We start from the raw sequence: 19372 nt of genomic DNA, 5'->3' as shown, positions 1-19372 counted from the left end.
AGAATCTGGGAGCATTTAAATTTGGTGCATAGATATTTGGAATTGAAATGTCTTCTTGTTGTAGTTTTCCCTTGACCAATACAAAGTGACCATCTTTGTCTTTTTTGACTTTAGTTGCTTTAAATCCACATGTATCTGAAAATAAGATTGCAACCCCTCTTTTCTTCTGAATGCCATTTGCCTGAAAAATTGTCTTCCAACCCTTGACTCGGAGCTTTAATTTGTCTTTTGAAGCCAGGAGTGTTTCTTGCAGACAGCAAATGGATGGCTTGTGTTTTTTAATCCAGTCAGCCAATCTATGTCTCTTCAGTGGGGAATTCAAGCTATTAACATTTATGGAGATAATTGATAAGTGTGGTAGTATTCTATTCGTCTTATTTGGTGAGAGTCCATTGCTTAGTTTTATCTTTTGCATCAGTGTGGAGGTTAGGTTCTGTCCTTTGATTTCTGAGTTCTTACTTTGCTGCTGATCCATTGTGGTGGTCAGTGTGCAGAACAGGTTGAAGTATTTCCTGTAGAGCTGGTCTTGTTGTGGCGAATTTCCTCAATGTTTGTATATCCGTAAATGATTTGATTTCTCCATCAATTTTGAAGCTTAGCTTAGCAGGGTACAGAATTCTGGGCTGAAAATTGTTCTGTTTAAGTAGATTAAAGGTAGATGACCATTGTCTTCTTGCTTGGAAAGTTTCATTAGAGAAGTCTGCCGTCACTCTGATGGATTTGCCCCTGTAGGTCAACTGGCGCTTACTCCTGGCAGCTTGCAGAATCTTTTCTTTTGTCTTGACTTTGGACAGGTTCATCACAATGTGTCTTGGAGAAGCTCGGTTAGAGTTGAGGCGACCTGGGGTCCGATAGCCCTCTGAAAGCAGTGTGTCAGAATCTTTGGTGATATTTGGGAAATTTTCTTTTATAATATTCTCTAGTATGGCTTCCATTCCTCTGGAGCATTCTTCTTCCCCTTCTGGGATTCCTATAACTCGTATGTTGGAACGCTTCATAAAGTCCCATAATTCTGACAGTGAACGTTCTGCTTTCTCTCTCTTCTTTTCTGCCTCTTTTACTATCTGAGTTATCTCAAAAACTTTGTCTTCTACCTCTGAAATTCTTTCTTATGCATGGTCTAACCTGTTGCTGATACTTTCCATTGCATCTTTAAGTTCCTTGATTGACTGTTTCATTTCCTTCAGCTCTGCTATATCCTTTTTATATTCTTCATATCATTCATCTCTGATTTGATTCTGTTTTTGGATTTCCTTTTGGTTATTTTCCACTTTATTAGCAGTTTCCTTCATTGTTTCCATCATTTCTTTCATTGTTTTCAACATGTGTATTCTAAATTCCCTTTCTGTCATTCCTAACATTTCTGTATAGGTGGAATCCTCTGCAGTAGCTACCTCATGGTCCCTTGGCGGGGTTGTTCTGGACTGGTTCTTCATGTTGCCTGGAGTTTTCTGCTGATTCTTCCTCATGAGTGATTTCTTTTATCTGTTTCCTTGCCCTAATTTTCCTTTCACTTCCTCTTGCTCATTAAGTTCTTGTGCCTGTGGACTAAGGGTTACAGGACCAGAAAGGTGAGAAGGTTGAAGAGCAAAAAAGGGATGAAAGAAAGGAGGACCGAGTGATAAGAAAAAAAAGAAAGATAGAGAAAGGAGAAGGGGTGGGGATAAGGAATATTGATAAAAAGAAGAGAGGCACAGAAAGAGGGAGGCAGGGCAATATAGGTGTACAGTAGGGTACTTTGACACAACCTTAAAAAAACCCACCTTCTGGAGGTTGGGTGCCCAGTTGAGTGGTTCCCTTGAGGTCAGCAGCTCTTTGCTAACCTGGTCAGACACAGTACCCCACCTCCACCAAGTAGAGAGGAAAGACAAAAATGCTATAAATCAAACCAAAACAAGCAAACAGAAAACTTTATGGAGATAAAATTGGGTGAAAAACCAAGTGATAGCGGTAGAAACACTAGCAAAAATGACGTTGCAGTTATTAACAAAGGCAGCAATGGGAAATTATAATTAAACTAGAAAAATTGAGAAAGAAAAAGGGATCTGTATGGAAAAGATTGAAATTAAGAAACAAACGAACATCAACAACGTCAAAATAAACAAACAAAAAAAACCAACCAAACAAAAAAAAGAAAAAAAAAATACACAACCAAAAACAAAGCAGTTTGTATATGTTATTGAATATTGTCCGGGCAACACGTGGTCTTTTGGGGTATGAGATGTTAGTCACAGTTCTGATACGACTGGAGGCTGCTGATTTCTCAAACCCCAGCAGGTAGACACCCTAAATCTCTCTTCAGCCCACTTAAAAGGCACTTTGAACTTGTAAACTTGCTGAGCAGAAGCTTTCCCAGCTTTCTCGCTGGAATCACTGCTGAAGTGGCTATCCACTTACCCAGTGTGCCAAAACCAGTCTCACTCTGCCCCTGAGGGTTAGGGCTGCAAGGCGGCTCAGACCCCACCCTTAGGCTACTTGGTTGCTGGGTTACCAGCTCCCACCCGTTTCTAGCTCTGCGACCCTGAGGGCGGAGCTTGCCGGGGCAGATCACTGACAATGGTTCCGTGTGACCCACTGCCAAACACTAGTAGCTCCGTCTGGCTCAGTGGCTCAGACTGGGGCCCTAGACAACGGCCAAAGTTCTCTGCACTCCCCCTCAGGCCTTCCCCAAGGCAGTTCAACTCAGTGCCAAGTCCAAGGACATCAAAACAGTTCACAGGTAAGGCCTTTCTGGTTTGCAGTCTCGCTGCTACTGAACTTACAGTTGTGGGCGAGTTTAGATGGATTGAACACACGCGACCACTTGCCGGTTTTCCACTGTTTTAGTCCTCCTCTTGGGGTCCAGAAGTCTCTCGCTGACTCCCTGTATCCTCATAGGAGTGATGATAGGCAGTTCCCACCAGCCAGAGATGCCTGGAGTCCTATCTCCCCAGACTCACGGTGCCCAGATGCAAGGAAGCTGTTACTCGGCTGCCATCTTCCCAGTTGGTCAAAAATTTATAATTTTTCTAATCGATTCGGACATTGACATGAATGAGATTCATGGTGTTAGTCAAATTCAAATGCATGCAAATGATGACTATAGGATTTTGTCATGACCTGTACACATACACTAAATAAAGGATGTGATATGAAAGATAATTTGAACGGGAGACATTAAAGCAAATTTCCTTGTAAAGTAGTTAGGAGAATTTATTCTAAAAGAATTGTAAGTTCTTCTTAATTAAAAAATGTTTTTCATATTAATAAATAGTTTGACATGGACAACTGAAAACATTCTACATAAATGACCCCAAAACAACTGGAAAGGGAGGCTGTTTTTTTACATGATTTCTCTCTCCTAGAATAATTTAAAAATATTTTATGCTAATTTTTTCAATACATCACTGATTTGTGTTGATAGTTACTTGAACTGCATGAGTCTTCAAGATGTGGCAGGATAGACAGTCAAAGATCATCACATGTAAACAGTTTCGATTTTGAATGATTTAAGAAAAAGCCTTCAGTATATTGTAACAATAATAATTTAGAGGAGGAGTCAGGAAACATTTTCTTTAAAGGGCCACTTAATAAATATTTTAGGTGTTGCTATTCATATCTTCTCAGTTACCACTGCTTACCTATCGTTGTAGTTAGAAAGCAGCTCTAGATAAAACATAAACTAATGGGTGTGTCATTTAATTATTTAAAAAACAGATGGTAGGTAGAACTTGGTATGTGGGTCATAATTTACCTACGCATAGTTTACTGGTGAATATAATGTGAACTACAAATTCTTTTCTGTGTACAAAACCATGTGACCAAATTTAGCATATCTGTGTATAAGCTACCGTGCCTCTGAAGTCTGGTCTTCATGTGAAGTCAAATCACAGCTCTCTCTCTTGCAAATACTTAGCCTTTGAAAATTACTTAATTTTTCTATTTCTCTCCTACATCTATAAATGGACATTATATTAATACCTACCACAAAAAGTTGCTGTGAAAATTAAATAATATAATAAGTTTAAAGGAGTTAAAAAATAACTAGCACCTAGTGCATGGTTAAAAAATTAACTATTATTATTATTATATATTTTAATATACAGTCATGATAACAAGTACAACACAAAGTCAACTGATACTATGAACACATTTTTAGCATAACTTTTGGAATCAAATAGTAAATGACTATGTTAAATGCAAACCAAAAAAAGACCTTCAACAGTAGACCTATATATCCTAGATATAACTCCAAAAGTAACTTTTATATATATACAGATATATAAAATATATATTTGTTCAGTTAAATAAAACAACATTTTGATTATGTAAAACCTGTGCTAATGGACGTCTGTATTCATGATGCAGATAAGAAAAAAATTCTAAAAAATACATATCTATCTATGCCTAAAACAATTCTGTGAAAAAGTAAGTGAAAAACTGAATTTATTTCTTAAACAGCTTTAGTGAGAAAATTGGCATTTTATAGACAATTATCCTATCCATTTAAATTCAGATTTATTCAAAATTTCTATTGTATAAATGGCATCCTATTTCACACAGTGGAATTGTATCAAATTTGTATGTTATTGCACTATATAATTTGTGAAAGTTAGAAAATTGCATTAAGCTGCTTAATTTAAATCATATGACATTTTGCTATAATTTTTAAAGATTCTAAAATATATTGAAAAACGATTTAAATATCTTACATTAGTATAAAATCTAAACCTAATAATTTTATGATTTATTCTTGAAGGAGATACTAAACCTTTGTTGTAACAGCTGTCAATTGTTCTATTTTTGTGAAATAAGTAAACCTTGTGAAGACAAAAGTTATTCTGAAAACTAACAAAATGTATCTTGGAACCAGCTCCCCTCCAGAGAAGCTCTTCTGTTTTTCATTTTTCACTAAAGTGCTTGAACGTATAAGGAGGCGTCTGACAGTGAAGGGGCTCTCTGCCGACACCGTAGTACGGGTGCTTAATTGTCTAGGACAGGCACTTATCCGTGAAATAAGGTCCTTAATGATCTGCAGCTTCAATAGTTTCCCCAAATTGTAAAAAATAATTGCCAATAGAGCAGTGATAGCTGAAGTGTATTCAGCTGTTAATTAGGAAACATACAATTTCTGATTAATATCTCACAATGGAAGATTACTTCCCATGGAAGGGAGAAAAACAGTGGTCTTCAACCTTTTTGGAACCAAGGACTGGCTGCATGGAAGACAATTTTTCCATGGACCTGCGGGGGGACCATCCAATTTTTCAGGATGCATTATATCTCTCCATCAGATCATCACGTGTTAGATTAGTATAGGGAGCACAGCTTAGGGTAGGGTTCAGGCTCCTGTGACAATCTAATGCTCCCATTTAGCTAATGGGAGATGGAGCTCAGACGGTGATGTGATTGATGGGGAGTGTCTGTAAATACAGACAAAGCTTTGAGGCTCACCTCCTGCTGTGTGGCCTCCTTCCTAAATGTTCAGGGACCTGTTGCTGTCCACAGCCTGGGGGTTGAGGACCACAGTTCTGAAAGGTATCGCTGTCAAATCGCCAGAACCTGTGAATTTTACCTTACTTGGAAAAGAGGTCACTGCAAAAGTCAAAGATCTTGAGTTAAAGTATCCTAGGTTATTCAGGTTGGCCCTAAATTTAGGGCCAACCTTTCTTATAAGAGAAAGGTGCAGGAAATTTTGACATTTAAAGAGAAAGAGAAAAGATTGTGCTATAAGGGAAAGGGTAGAGATGAGGAAACTATGAGGCAGGTAATGCTAAGGTTTTCAGGCAGCCCCCAGAATCTAGAAAGGAGGCCTCAGGCAGATTTTCCCCAGATTCGCCCAAGGGAGCACAGTCCTGCCAACGCCTTCATTTTAGACTTCCGGCGTCCAAACTGTTTGGTGCCCTGAACGTGTTAGAGTAGATTTCTACTGTTTCAAGCCACCAGTTCGTCAGTTTGTGATCATTTGTACCGCAGCTGTGGAAGAGTAACGGTTCTCAAGCATTTTAAAATCAGAGCCCTTCATTCCTGATTATCAGCCAGTTGATAGTTTTATCTTCCGATCATATACTAGGTTTACTTTGACTTCTGATACAGGTAACGCACCCTCAGGAAAGACAAATCAGAATCAGAGAAGAAAAAAGGTATTTATTTAAAATGTGGTCAATGAGGAAAATAGGAATTCAAGGAAGCCCGGGTGCTGTAAGATTTGAAAGTACATAAGAACAGTGAATTACCTGTTAACAAATTAGGCAAAGAGCTGAAACTCATAAAACCAGAAAAAGCTAATTTAAGAGAATGAATACATATAAATCTCTCTACTTCATCATTATTTCAAAAGAGATACATTTTTGTTATTTTATATATGGTTAAAGTGAATTTAGAATATATTATTTCAAAATTAAAAATATTATTTAGTGTTTCATTTGTTTTTAATGGTACAGTCTGAGTATTCTTTATCTAAAATGCATGGAGACAAGAAGTGTTTCAGAATTTTTATTTTTTTCCATATTTTTGGAATGTTTACGTACATATAATGAGATATCTCAAGGATAGTATCTAAGTCTAAACGTGAAGTTCATTTACATACACACACGTCACATATATAGACAACAAGTAATTTTCTGTTTTAGTATTATTGTGCATGAAGCAATGTTTGTGTCTCCTGGACCACAGAAAGCAGAGCTGTCACTATCTCAGCATGGACAATCTTGGTTGTTTGGCATCACCATCTCTTGACTTTGAATTTCTGCACCTCTAATGAGCAACCATATTCTTACACTTATTTACACATATGTACTTTACAATGAAAATTACAGTATACCATTAATAAAGGGAAAAAATAGGTTATTGTGCAACCTATTTTTATTTAGGTGAGAATAACCATCAAAAGTAGTCGAGAGCCAAGAAAATGGGTCCTTTAGAGATAAGAAGGCATTCAGCTGGATGGCTTTTTGAAATGTATTCTTCCAGTTTCATCTGCCTCATTGACAATTGCTTTTGTCTTTGACATCTCTCTTAGATTTTATAAACTGACATGATTTCTTGAGCTGTTACGAATATACACTGCTCTTATCCTTCAAAAGATGGCTCAGTGCCCGTAGCACAGTGGTTATGGCACCAGCCACATACACCAAGCCTGGTGAGTTTGAACCCAGCCCAGGCCTACTAAACAACAATGAGAACTGCAACAAAAAAAATAGCCGGGCATTGTGGTGGGCACCTGTAGTCTTAGTTACTTGGGAGATTGAGGCAACAGAATTGCTTAAGCCTGTGAGGTTGCTGTGAGCTCTGACACCACAGCACTGTACCAAGGGCAACATAATGAGACTCTGTCTCAAAAAAAAAAAAAAAAGTTAAGAAAAATAAATTTATCATATACTCTATTGGTACCTTTTTCGCAAAGATAACATCATGTTCATCATTACTATTATGCGATCACCTTGAGTCAAAACCATTTGGGCTATTTCACCATTAGGCATTGAATGTCCAACTAAAGTCTCATTATCAATGTTGCCATTTTTTGATATCCACGTCTTTTGGATTGCTAATAAACTCAGAAGGTATATTTTTGCATGTGTAAGTATGTCAGACATGTGTAAGTATGTCATGTTTTTTCACTTGACATACGAAATCCTTCAAAATCACTACCCTGTTCATCATGATCAGTGAACATAGTCATAAGCCAGAGGTTTTACCACCCATGCAAAACTGTGTCTTTAGTCACTGTGTTCCAAGCACTGGCAGCAGTGTAAATGTCATACCTCATGCTAAACTCCTTGTGAAAACCTTCCTCGCCCATGCCTCTGATCACTGCTGATAGCATACCGTTCAAGAGAGATATTTTATATTTACTCTTCACTGATCTAAGGCTATCCTAATCAAATGGAAGAATTAATGAAGTCACATTTGAGAGAAAGTGCATGGCATAAACATTATTTTTTTAATGAGAATTTCAACTGGAGTGTGAGCAGGACATTTTCTGAACAGTAAATATTTGTATTGGTCTTCCAGTCCAGTTTCCCTGCAGTGAACACAAGGGGCTGGTACAAAATGTTTGTGAAAACAATCAGAAATGATGTCTCCTGATCCATATTTTCTTGTTAGCATATTAATTATACTGCTAATAAATGCACTTCTTGAAAACAGGAGGATGCAAACTTTTGCCATCACAGCAAGTTTGTACTTACCAGGACCTGTTGTATTAGCAGATGGCAGGACAGTTATTCTGCTCTTGGCATCTTTACTTTCTGTAGGGGCTGTCTGATCTCCTGTAGTCAGTATTTTTCTGGAGCAATAAAGCCCCAAAGTGATGTTTCATCTGCTTTATTGACTTGTTCTGGCATCAAGTTTTCGTCAGCGATGACCTTGCTAAAATGTCAATGAATTTCTTTGCAGTGGCTTCACAATCAGCAGATGTTTCATCACCATGAATCCTTAAAAACTGTAATGCTGTGCCTTTTCTTAAATTTCTCCAGCCCATCTGTTGAATATTTTACAATTCCTGCCCATTTTCAGTTCACTGAGAGATCTTCGCTTGTTCACGACCAGCATATCATTAAGTGACATGTGTCCACTGTGACACTGACAAATTCACTCTGTTAAGGAAGTTTTTTTTTCCAAGATCTTCATTTTTAGCCTTCAAAGTATTTTTCCATTTTTCATTAACTTCTGCTGTCAAAACTGTGAAAGTTTATGTTTCTTTAGGTCATAGATGGAGGTCATTTTAACACCATCTTCTCTGTAAGATGTTTTACACTTAAGCCAAATAGTTTGGTAATTAAAAAAAAAAATGCCAGAACTACCTGAAAAAAAATTAAATCTTTGATTGATTTCCACTTTAGTAGTAGCTTTAATAAATCAGGGAGTTAGAAGATTCTAAGTTGGGGTGGACTGTAGGCACCTACTTTGGTGTCTTTTGTTTGATGTGACATCATTAATGGTTCCTAAAACATCCCTTCATATTTTGTTGTATAATTAGGACAATTACACTTCCAAGAATTGTCTAAAAGAAGACTGATGACCTAGTGAAAGAGATGACTAAGAATAAATGTGTGAGGCAGAGCTCCCCAAGGAATCCCCAGACAACCCCTAGAGGCTGTTACATAGATTCATAGCGGAGATGAGCGGGCCACTGCAGAAGGGATAAGAGACAGACAGATATCCCAACAGAGAGTGAGCTCAGTGACGATTTGCTGTGATTATTGTGGAAAAGCCGGCACCTTGAACTAATGCTGTTTACTTTCTTATTCCTGGCTGATGAAAACACTGATAATTGTGACAAAGTAGGGTTTGTTAAACCTAGAAACATAAATTGCCAAGAAAGTTGAGGCATATATATAACCATATGAAGTATTAATGGTCAAACAGCAAGATTTAGAAGGTGACTGTAAGTCCCTTTAGTCAAAAATACTTTCAGTTGGACAAACGAAACTGATGAGCTATTCTTGTCAGAAAATTGATGGTAACAAAAATGCAAAGTTTACCTCGATCTTGTCTGAACTGTGTATGATGTTTTGACTCTAAATTTTTCTAAACTGTGCTTCATGATTATGGTTCTGAGTGAAGGCTGAACAGTAAAGATTGGCAAATATACAAGGCTTTGGACTAAGAAAAGTTCCTCTAATACTTGAACGATTTGAAGTATTTAGACATGGTTTTTCTCATGGTATTTATAAATGTAGCTTAGATATCATTTTCATAGCTATTCGTAGTGTTCTTGTTTTACACTGAGCTTATTGAAGAATGAGAATTTCTTATGTTATGTTTATGTTACATGAACAGTAAGTGGTATAGTTCACAAGTTAAATTCTGAGCCCAGTGACTCACATGCTAATCAGCTTTATCATCTGAGCTTAGATTTTGACCGTTGAAAGAATCCAGAAAAGTACATGGATTCCAAAAAATTAATTCAAACACTTGAGAAACAACTATTGTCTCCAGAAATAGATGTTCTAGGCAGCCTCTTTTTAGCTCTTCACTATAGGAATGTTAGCATCTCTAAGATTTTTTCTCATCAACAACATAGAGCTACAGGATTAAAATAGATGGAGAGTAAAATCAATGTGCGAGCATATTGTCTATTATATGTAAGAAGCTTGTTGCATTTCATGAAAATAATTATTAAAATGATAACTAATTATCTCTCAGACTTCAGATTCATGCAGTTTCTATTATTTTTCTACTTTGTGGATTCTATAGAGTTTGTTTTGTTTTTATTTCTCACTATTATCTTCAATAGAGCTCAACATGATTATTTTTTCCTCTTGTTGTATACACAGACATCATTCATCTCTGAATCTATCAATTCAACAAGGATTTAACTGAACTATTAGTCTGTAATGAGAAATTTTTCTAGGCCTTAAGAGAAAAATATGACTACTATACAATCTCTGTTGTCAGTTCATGACAAACACAGAGCCAAATAGCTGTTAGAAGATGCGCTTATTTAGCATGGAGACCTGCTTTAATGCTCTGGGTTCATCATTCACATTTTACCGATCTACTCATACCTAAAGTTGTATCTGAGTTGCCACAAGGTGTATAATATAGAGGAAGGGGAATGGAGTTAACAGGTGCAAATGGCATGGGTACATCAAGAATTTGATCCAAGAACAATAGTCAATCCAAAAGATAATTACCAAGAAATAATTTTTGGAAACCAATTTCACAATTGATTATCTTTTATATGCTAGCAACAAATACTAACAAAATAAAATATAAGCTATAGTATATTTTATATACTATAGTATAGCTATAACATATACTATAGCATGAAAGCTATAAACAAATTTTTCTCCAGAAAAAAATCTAAGAAAAGTTATGTAGGATATCTTTATTTTTTTTCCACATTGTCAAATAAGAGTATGTCTATTATAGAATTCTTTGACTTTGAGATTCAGTATGGAGTCATCAGTTAACTTTCTTATTTTTTTTAAGTCTCAAAAAATAGATGACTAATATTTATAAATAAATAAAACTAAAAGATAATTTCAAAAAACAGATCATGCCAAATCTTATAGACAACAGAAAAAGAAGAAATACTTCAAAATCATTCTACTTGATCTGGGTACACCTGATTTTAAAATTGGAGAAAATGTATTATTATAAAGGGGAAATTACAAACATAAATCACTTATAAATGAGGATGCAATATCCTAAACAACATATTAACAAGTTGAATTCAAAATTAATGTTTAAGTAATGTACTTTGATCAAAATTAAATCCAATTTATGTAAGAATTAGTCACTATTTTCTTTTCTTTTTTTTCGTTTCCTTTACCTCACCCCTCCCCTCCTTCTCTGTCTGGTCTCCCCTTCCCCCATGCCGCACTGTGTCATTAATTGTCATTAATTGTCCTCATATCAAAATTTAATACATATCAAAATTGATTCATACTTCTCCATTCCTGTGATGCTTCACTAAGAATAATGTGTTCCACCTCCATCCAGGTTGGTACAAATGCTTCAAGATCTCCATTTTTTTATGGCTGAATAATATTCCATGGTATACATATACCACAGCTTATCAATCCAATGTAGGACATTTTTACAGAATACTTACAATACTATTGGAATAAATCAATAAAAATGTAAAAAAAAAAAGAGACATGGAAGGGCCTGTGGCTCAAAGGAGTAGGGCTCCAGTCCCATATGCCGGAGATGGTGGGTTCAAACCCAGCCCCAGCCAAAAACTGAAAAGAAACAAACAAACAAACAAAAAAAAAAAAACATGGAACGATATCTACTGTTATTATCACCAAGGGCATACATGAGATAACAAAGGATAGTCTAATAACAGTGCCCTGAAGTACGCCAATGTTTAGATACTGTGGAAAGAGGATTAAGACAGCATTAATCAAATGAATGCTAGTGTTGCCATGCCACAGTAGGAGAGTCCAAGAACATGGCAGAAACAGGGTTGTCATTGGAGAAGTGCAAGAGAGACCATTTTTTTTTAATGGGAGTTTCTTTTTTTTTTTTATTGTTAAATCATAGCTGTGTACATTAGTGCAATCGCCTGTACCCATTCTAAGATGAACCATAGATGTGGCCCCACCCATTACCCTCCCTCCACCAAAACCTCCCCCCTTCCTTCCCCTTCCTTGGCCCTTTCCCCATAGTTTTGTGCTATAGTTGGGTTATAGTCTTCATGTGAAAGCTATAATTTAGCTTCCTAGTAGGGCTGAGTACATTGGATACTTTTTCTTCCATTCCTGAGATACTTTGCTAAGAAGAGTATGTTCCAGCTCCATCCATGTAAACATGAAAGAGGTAAAGTCTCCATCTTTCTTTAAGGCTGCATAGTATTCCATGGTATACATGTACCACAGTTTGCTAGTCCATTCGTGGGTCGATGGGCACTTGGGCTTCTTCCATGACTTAGCAATTATGAATTGGGCTGCAATAAACATTCTAGTACAGATGTCTTTGTTATATTGGGACTTTTGGTCTTCTGGGTATAAACCTAGTAAAGGAATTATAGGATTGCATGGCAGGTCTATTTTTAGGTCTCTAAGTATTCTCCAAACATCCTTCCAGAAGGAACATATTAGTGGGCATTCCCACAAACAGTATAGAGGTGTGCCCTTTCCTCCACATCCACGCCAACATTTCTGGTTTTGGGATTTTGTTATGTGGGCTACTCTTACTGGGGTTAGGTAATATCTCAGAGTAGTTTTGATTTGCATTTCTCTGATGATTAATGATGATGAGCTTTTTTTTCATGTGTTTGTAGATCTTGCGTCGGTCTTCTTTAGAGAAGTTTCTCTTCAAGTCACTTGCCCACCCTGAGATGGGGTCACGTGTTCTTTCCTTGTTAATACGTTTGAGTTTTCTGTAGATTCTGGTTATTAGACCTTTATTGGAGGTATAACCTGCAAATATTTTCTCCCATTCTGAGGGCTGTCTGCTTGCTTTACTCACTATGTTCTTGGCTGTGCAGAAGCTTTTTAGTTTGATCAGGTCCCAGTAGTGTATTTTTGATACTGCTTCAATTGCCTGGGAAGTCCTCCTCATAAAATACTCACCCAGGCCGATTCCTTCAAGAGTTTTCCCTGCACTTTCTTCAAGTATTTTTATAGTTTCATGTCTTAAGTTTAAATCTTTTATCCAGTGAGAGTCTATCTTAGTTAATGGTGAAAGGTGTGGGTCCAGTTTCAATCTTCTATAGGTTGCCAGCCAGTTTACCCAGCACCATTTGTTAAATAGGGAATCTTTTCCCCACTGAATGTTTTTACTTGGCTTGTCAAAGATCAAATAATGGAAAGTAGCTGGATCCATCTCTTGGTTCTCTATTCTGTTCCAGACATCTACTTCTCTGCTTTTGTGCCAGTACCATGCTGTTTTGATCACTATGGATTTATAGTACAGTCTCAGGTCTGGTAGCGTGATTCTTCCTGCTTTGTTTTTATTGCTGAGTAATGTTTTGGCTATTCGAGGTTTTTTCTGATTCCATATAAAACAAACTATTATTTTTTCAAGTTCTTTCAAGTATAACAATGGAGCTTTAATAGGAATTGCATTAAAGTTATATATTGCTTTGGGCAGTATGGACATTTTAACAATTTGATTCTTCCCAGCCATGAGCATGGTATGTTTTTCCATCTCTTAACATCTTCGGCTCTTTCTTTTCTTAGAGTTTCACATTTCTCTTTGTAGAGATCTTTCACGTCCTTTGTTAGGTATACTCCCAAATATTTCATCTTCTTTGGCACTACTATGAAAGGAATAGAGTCCTTGACTTTTTGTTCGGCTTGGTTATTGTTGGTATATATAAAGGCTACAGATTTATGGGTGTTGATTTTATAGCCTGAGACATTGCTATATTCCTTGATCACTTCTAAAAGTTTTGTAGTAGAATCCCTAGTGTTTTCCAGATATACGATCATATCATCTGCGAAGAGTGAAAGTTTGATCTCTTCTGACCCTATGAGGATACCCTTGATTGCCTTTTCTTCCCTAATTGCAATGGCTAAAACTTCCATTACAATGTTAAAGAGCAATGGAGACAATGGGCAACCTTGCCTGGTTCCTGATCTAAGTGGAAATGATTTCAATTTAACTCCATTCAATGTGATATTGGCTGTGGGTTTGCTGTAGATGGCCTCTATTAGTTTAAGAAATGTCCCTTCTATACCAATTTTCTTCAGTGCTCTGATCATGAAGGGATGCTGGATATTATCAAAAGCTTTTTCTGCATCAATTGAAAGAATCATATGGTCTTTATTTTTAAGTTTGTTTATATGTTGAATTACATTTATAGATTTACGTATATTGAACCAGCCTTGAGACCGTGGGATAAATCCGACTTGGTCATGGCGTATAATTTTTTTGATGTGTTGTTGGATTCTGTTTGTTAGGATCTTATTGAGTATTTTAGCATCTATATTCATTGGTGATATTGGCCTATAATTTTCTTTTCTTGTTGGGTCTTTCCCTGGTTTGGAGATCAAGGTGATGTTTGCTTCGTAGAATGTGCTGGGTAATATTCCTTCTTTTTCTATATTTTGGAAGAGGTTTAGTAGTATAGGTACTAGTTCTTCTTTAAATGTTTGGTAGAATTCTGACGTAAAGCCATCTGGTCCCGGGCTTTTCTTTTTAGGGAGATTTTGTATAGTTGATGCTATTTCAGGACTTGATATAGGCCTGTTCAACATTTCCACTTCGTTCTGGCTAAGTCTTGGTAGGTGGAGTGCTTCCAGGTATTGGTCGATTTCTTTCAGATTTTCATATTTGTGAGAGTAGAGTTTCTTGTAGTATTCATTAAGGTTTTTTTGAATTTCTGAGGGGTCTGTTGTTATTTCATCATTACCATTTCTGATTAATGAAATTAGAGATTTTACTCTTTTTTTCCTGGTTAGGTTGGCCAAAGGTTTATCTATTTTATTGATCTTTTCAAAAAACCAGCTTTTGGATTTATTGATCTGTTGTATAATTCTTTCGTTTTCAATTTCATTTAATTCTGCTCTGATTTTGGTTATTTCTTTTCTTCTGCTGTGTTTGGGGTTGAAGTGTTCTTCTTTTTCCAGTTGCTTGAGATGTTCCATTAAGTTATTGACTTCCTCTCTTTCCATTTTCTTGAGGAAGGCTTGCAGTGCTATAAATTTCCCTCTTATGACTGCCTTTGCAGTATCACCGAGGTTCTGGTAATTCGTGTCTTGATTGTTGTTTTGTTCCAAAAATATGGTGATTTCCTTCTTAATCTCGTCTATAACCCATGTATCCTGCAGCATAAGGTTGTTTAGCTTCCATGTTTTTGTATGGGTATGCAGGTTCCTGTTGTTATTGAGTTCAACTTTTATTCCATGATGGTCTGAGAAGATGCAAGGAATAATTTCTATTTTTTTAAATTTGCTGAGGTTAGATTTGTGGCCTAGGATGTGGTCGATGTTGGAGTATGTTCCATGGGCTGATGAGAAGAATGCATATTCAGTTTTTTGGGGATGAAATGTTCTATAGATGTCTGTTAAGTCCAGATGTTGAATGGTTGAGTTTAAATCTAAAATTTCTTTGCTTAGCTTCTTTTTGGAGGATCTATCCAGGACTGCGAAAGGGGTGTTAAAATCTCCAACTACTATGGAAGTGGAGGAAATCAAGTTGCTCATGTCTGTTAGAGTTTCTCTTATAAATTGAGGTGCGTTGTGGTTGGGTGCATAAATATTAATAATTGAGATCTCATCATATTGAGTATTACCTTTAACAAATATGAATTGTCCATCCTTATCTTTAATTATTTTGGTTGGTTTAAAGCCTATTGCGTCTGTGAACAGGATTGCAACGCCTGCTTTTTTCTGCTTTCCATTTGCCTGGAATAGAGATGACCATCCCTTTACCTTGAGTCTATATCTGTCTTTTCATGTAAGATGCGATTCTTGGATGCAGCAGATATCTGGCTTGAGTTTTTGTATCCAGTCTGCCAACCTATGCCTCTTTAGAGGACAATTTAAACCATTCACATTAATTGAGAGTATTGATAAGCCTTTTGAGAGACTGGTGGACATTTTTAATCCTTTTGCGACTGTGGAAGTTGGAATTTGATCAAAAATTTTTTGGGTGGGTTTACTCCTGGTCTTTATGGAGGATAGGTCTAAGAATGTCCTGGAGAGCTGGTTTAGTTGTGGCAAATTTCTTCAACATGTGAATGTCAAAGTATTTAATTTCTCTGTCATAAATGAAGCTCAGTTTAGCTGGGTACAGGATCCTGGGTTGAAAGTTGTTTTGTTTTAGGAGATTAAAAGTCGATGACCATCCTCTTCTAGCTTGAAAGGTTTCAGCAGAGGGATCTGCAGTTATTCTGATATTCTTCCCCTTGTAGGTAATGGTTTTCTTTTGTCTGGCAGCTTTCAGAATTTTTTTCTTCAGATTAACTTTAGTGAAATTGATTATGATGTGTCTGGGGGATGTCTTATTTGGGTTGAGTCACGGTGGAGTTCTGAAACTGTCTGCTATCTAAATTTCAGAATCTCTTGACATGTCTGGAAAGTTCTCCTTCATAATCTCATGGAGAAGAGACTCTGTGCCTTGTGAAGCCACTTCGTCACTTTCGGGGATCCCTATAAGATGGATATTGGTTTTCTTCAAATTATCCAAGAGCTCACTGAGAGATCGGTCTGTTTTTGCTCTCCATTTCTCTTCTTCTTTGAGGGTTTGGGAGCATTCGAAAGCTTTGTCTTCAATGTCAGAAATCCTTTCTTCTGCTTGCTCCATTCTGTTACTGAGGGATTCTACTGTGTTTCTCAGATCTTTGAAGGATGCAACTTCTTGTCTCAATGTGTTGAAATCTTTGGTCATTTGGTCTTTGAATTCGTTGAATTCTTGAGATAACTTTTTGAATTCTAATTTGATCTTATTTGCTATTTAGATCCTAAATTCAATTTCTGACATCTCAGCTATTTGTTTGTGCATGGAGTCTTGTGCTGTTTCTGCCCCATTGATCGCTGGGGGAGTTGATCTACTCTGATTATTCATATTGCCAGAGTTTTTCTGTTGATTTCGCCTCATGATTATTTTTCACCATTGCCTCTGGTTGTCCTCAGAGTTGGGGAGGTGTCTCTCTAAGATTAGACCCCAGCGGGATCACTCTATTGTTCCTGGATCTTTGTAGGGAGTGACCCTGTGTAGTTCCTCTGGGGCTGCTCTAGCTAGGGAGTTCCGGTTGTAGAAGCAACTCCGGTTTGTGACACACCCAGATCCAGCAACAGGGCTGGGGGTGGTGCGCACGTTTCTGGGAGTGCCAGGTGTCCAGTGACTTTGGCACAGAGAGCCCAAGGCTCCAGCAGTCTCTGGCCAGGACAAGAGCTCTGCGCAGAGGCAGGGAGGGCTCCAAAGGGCAAGAGAGACCATTTTGAAGTGGTGTTTGAAATTCAAGAACGTCGAAATTCACGAAGTAAAATGATAATGGAGGCATGATTATGCAACAGGATTTCCACATGCCTAACATCGCACACGTTCATGATATGTTTGAGACTGACGGTGCTTGTGATGTGCACAACAGAAGGATCAGAGTCCTCACACAGCAGCAAGGCTCACTTATTGTGCTATGGTGTTGGAACAGTTTGCACACTTGAAACAGAAGTCTACCAAACAAAGTGCATGTGAGATGGGAGTTAGCAAAACAAGCATACCATGAATTCTTTTTTTTTTTAAATGGAGACAGAGTCTCACTTTGTCACCCTGGGTAGAATTCAATGCCATCGTAGCTCACAGCAACCTCAAACTCCTGGGCTCAAGTGATTCTCTTGCTTCAGCCTCTGGAGTAGCTGGAACTACAGGCACTGGCCACAATGCCCAGCCGTGTGTGTGTGTGTGTGTGTGTGTGTGTGTGTGTGTGTGTGTGTGTGTGTGTGTTTGTGTAGCAGGCCTGGGCCAGATTTGAACCCACCAGCCCCCGAGCATGTGACCAGTGCCCTAAGCACTGAACTATGGGTGCCCAGCCCACAAATTCTAAAACAGCAAAATGGAAAGTTTTCATCCCAAGGTTATTAGATACACTGAGACATAGAGCTTAACTCAATGAGAATTTGTCAGGGCAATGGAGAGGACGAAGAGGTGTGGTTGAGTCTCCCCCATGTTCTCCTGACTTAACACACATTGACTTGTACTTACTGGGTACCTGAAAGGATGGGATGTACTCTGGGAAATCAGCTCCACTGGTGGTGCTTTGGGAAGAAATTGATACAGTGTGCACAAGTGGACGATTTGGTCAGTGTGGCTCAAGCAGAAGTTCCCCATAATCAGAAGTGTCAGGACACTAATGGTCCCACTTTGAGCACTTCTTTTAATTGCAAAAATCAAACATGTCCCTTATTCATCTTTTGTTATCAGTATATATTGAGTATTATAATTTTGATGCAGTTTTTTCTTTTCTTTAAATATGTATACTTTTTTGGCACCTTCTGTATTTTCACTTCAGACACTTTTAAATAATTTAATTTAATTTACACTGTTTCACGTGCACTTTATATCTAAGAAGTTAATTTATGAACATAATTATATTCCATGTCTATTCATCAGCTGGCCTCCTGGCATCTATAACAATGTATTATAAGCGTACAGAGAACAGTTATAGAGGGAATAGCGGCCTATTGCAATAATCGTAAAACTTATGTTCTGAGATATTATTGTCCATTTTCTGTAAAATTTTTAATATTTTCATTTTGGTTATCAAAAATTGTTTCTATGTAAAAATTTCTGTCATTATTTTCTTATATTTAATATATGTGAACAGAAGAAAAGCCAATCAACTTATAACATAAAATTTATCTGAAATACCATCAATGTCCCTGTACAATTGTAAGCTATAAATATACAGTTACAATTTTTTTTTTTTTTTGTAGTTTTTGGCTGAGGATGGATTTGAACCCGCCACTTCTGGTATATGGGGCCAGCGCCCTACTCCTTTAAGCCATAGGCACCGCCCTACAGTTACAATTTTTTTGAGGAACAATTTCTGCAAATGGAATTTCACTGTTTAAAAGTAACCACCTTTTATTGCTTGAGCCCAAGAGTTTGAGGTTGCTGACAGCCATAACACCAGGGGACTCTACCTCAAAAAAAAAAAAAAATGTAACCACCTTTTCAGTCTTTTGTTATACATCATTATATAAAATTGAAGGGACTTGTACTAAGTTATATTCTTTCAAAAAAAGCAAAAGGGATGTTTCCAGCATTTTCACTAACAGTAGTGGATTTGTTGTTTTATTCTTACATCTACCATATAAAATGTGTGATTATTTACTGGAGTTTGAATTTGCATTTTTGGTTAGGTAAAATTTCTCCTATACCAGATGAGAAATCTCATTTTTTTATAATAATAAAATATTTTTTCATAATTAATTTTAAAAAATGAATGGATACTAAATTTTAGAAAATGTAAAAACAGAGTATTCATGTA

Source organism: Nycticebus coucang, chromosome 1, assembly GCF_027406575.1.
Source record: "Nycticebus coucang isolate mNycCou1 chromosome 1, mNycCou1.pri, whole genome shotgun sequence".
Lineage (NCBI taxonomy): Eukaryota > Metazoa > Chordata > Mammalia > Primates > Lorisidae > Nycticebus > Nycticebus coucang.
This window is presented reverse-complemented; position numbering follows the sequence as displayed.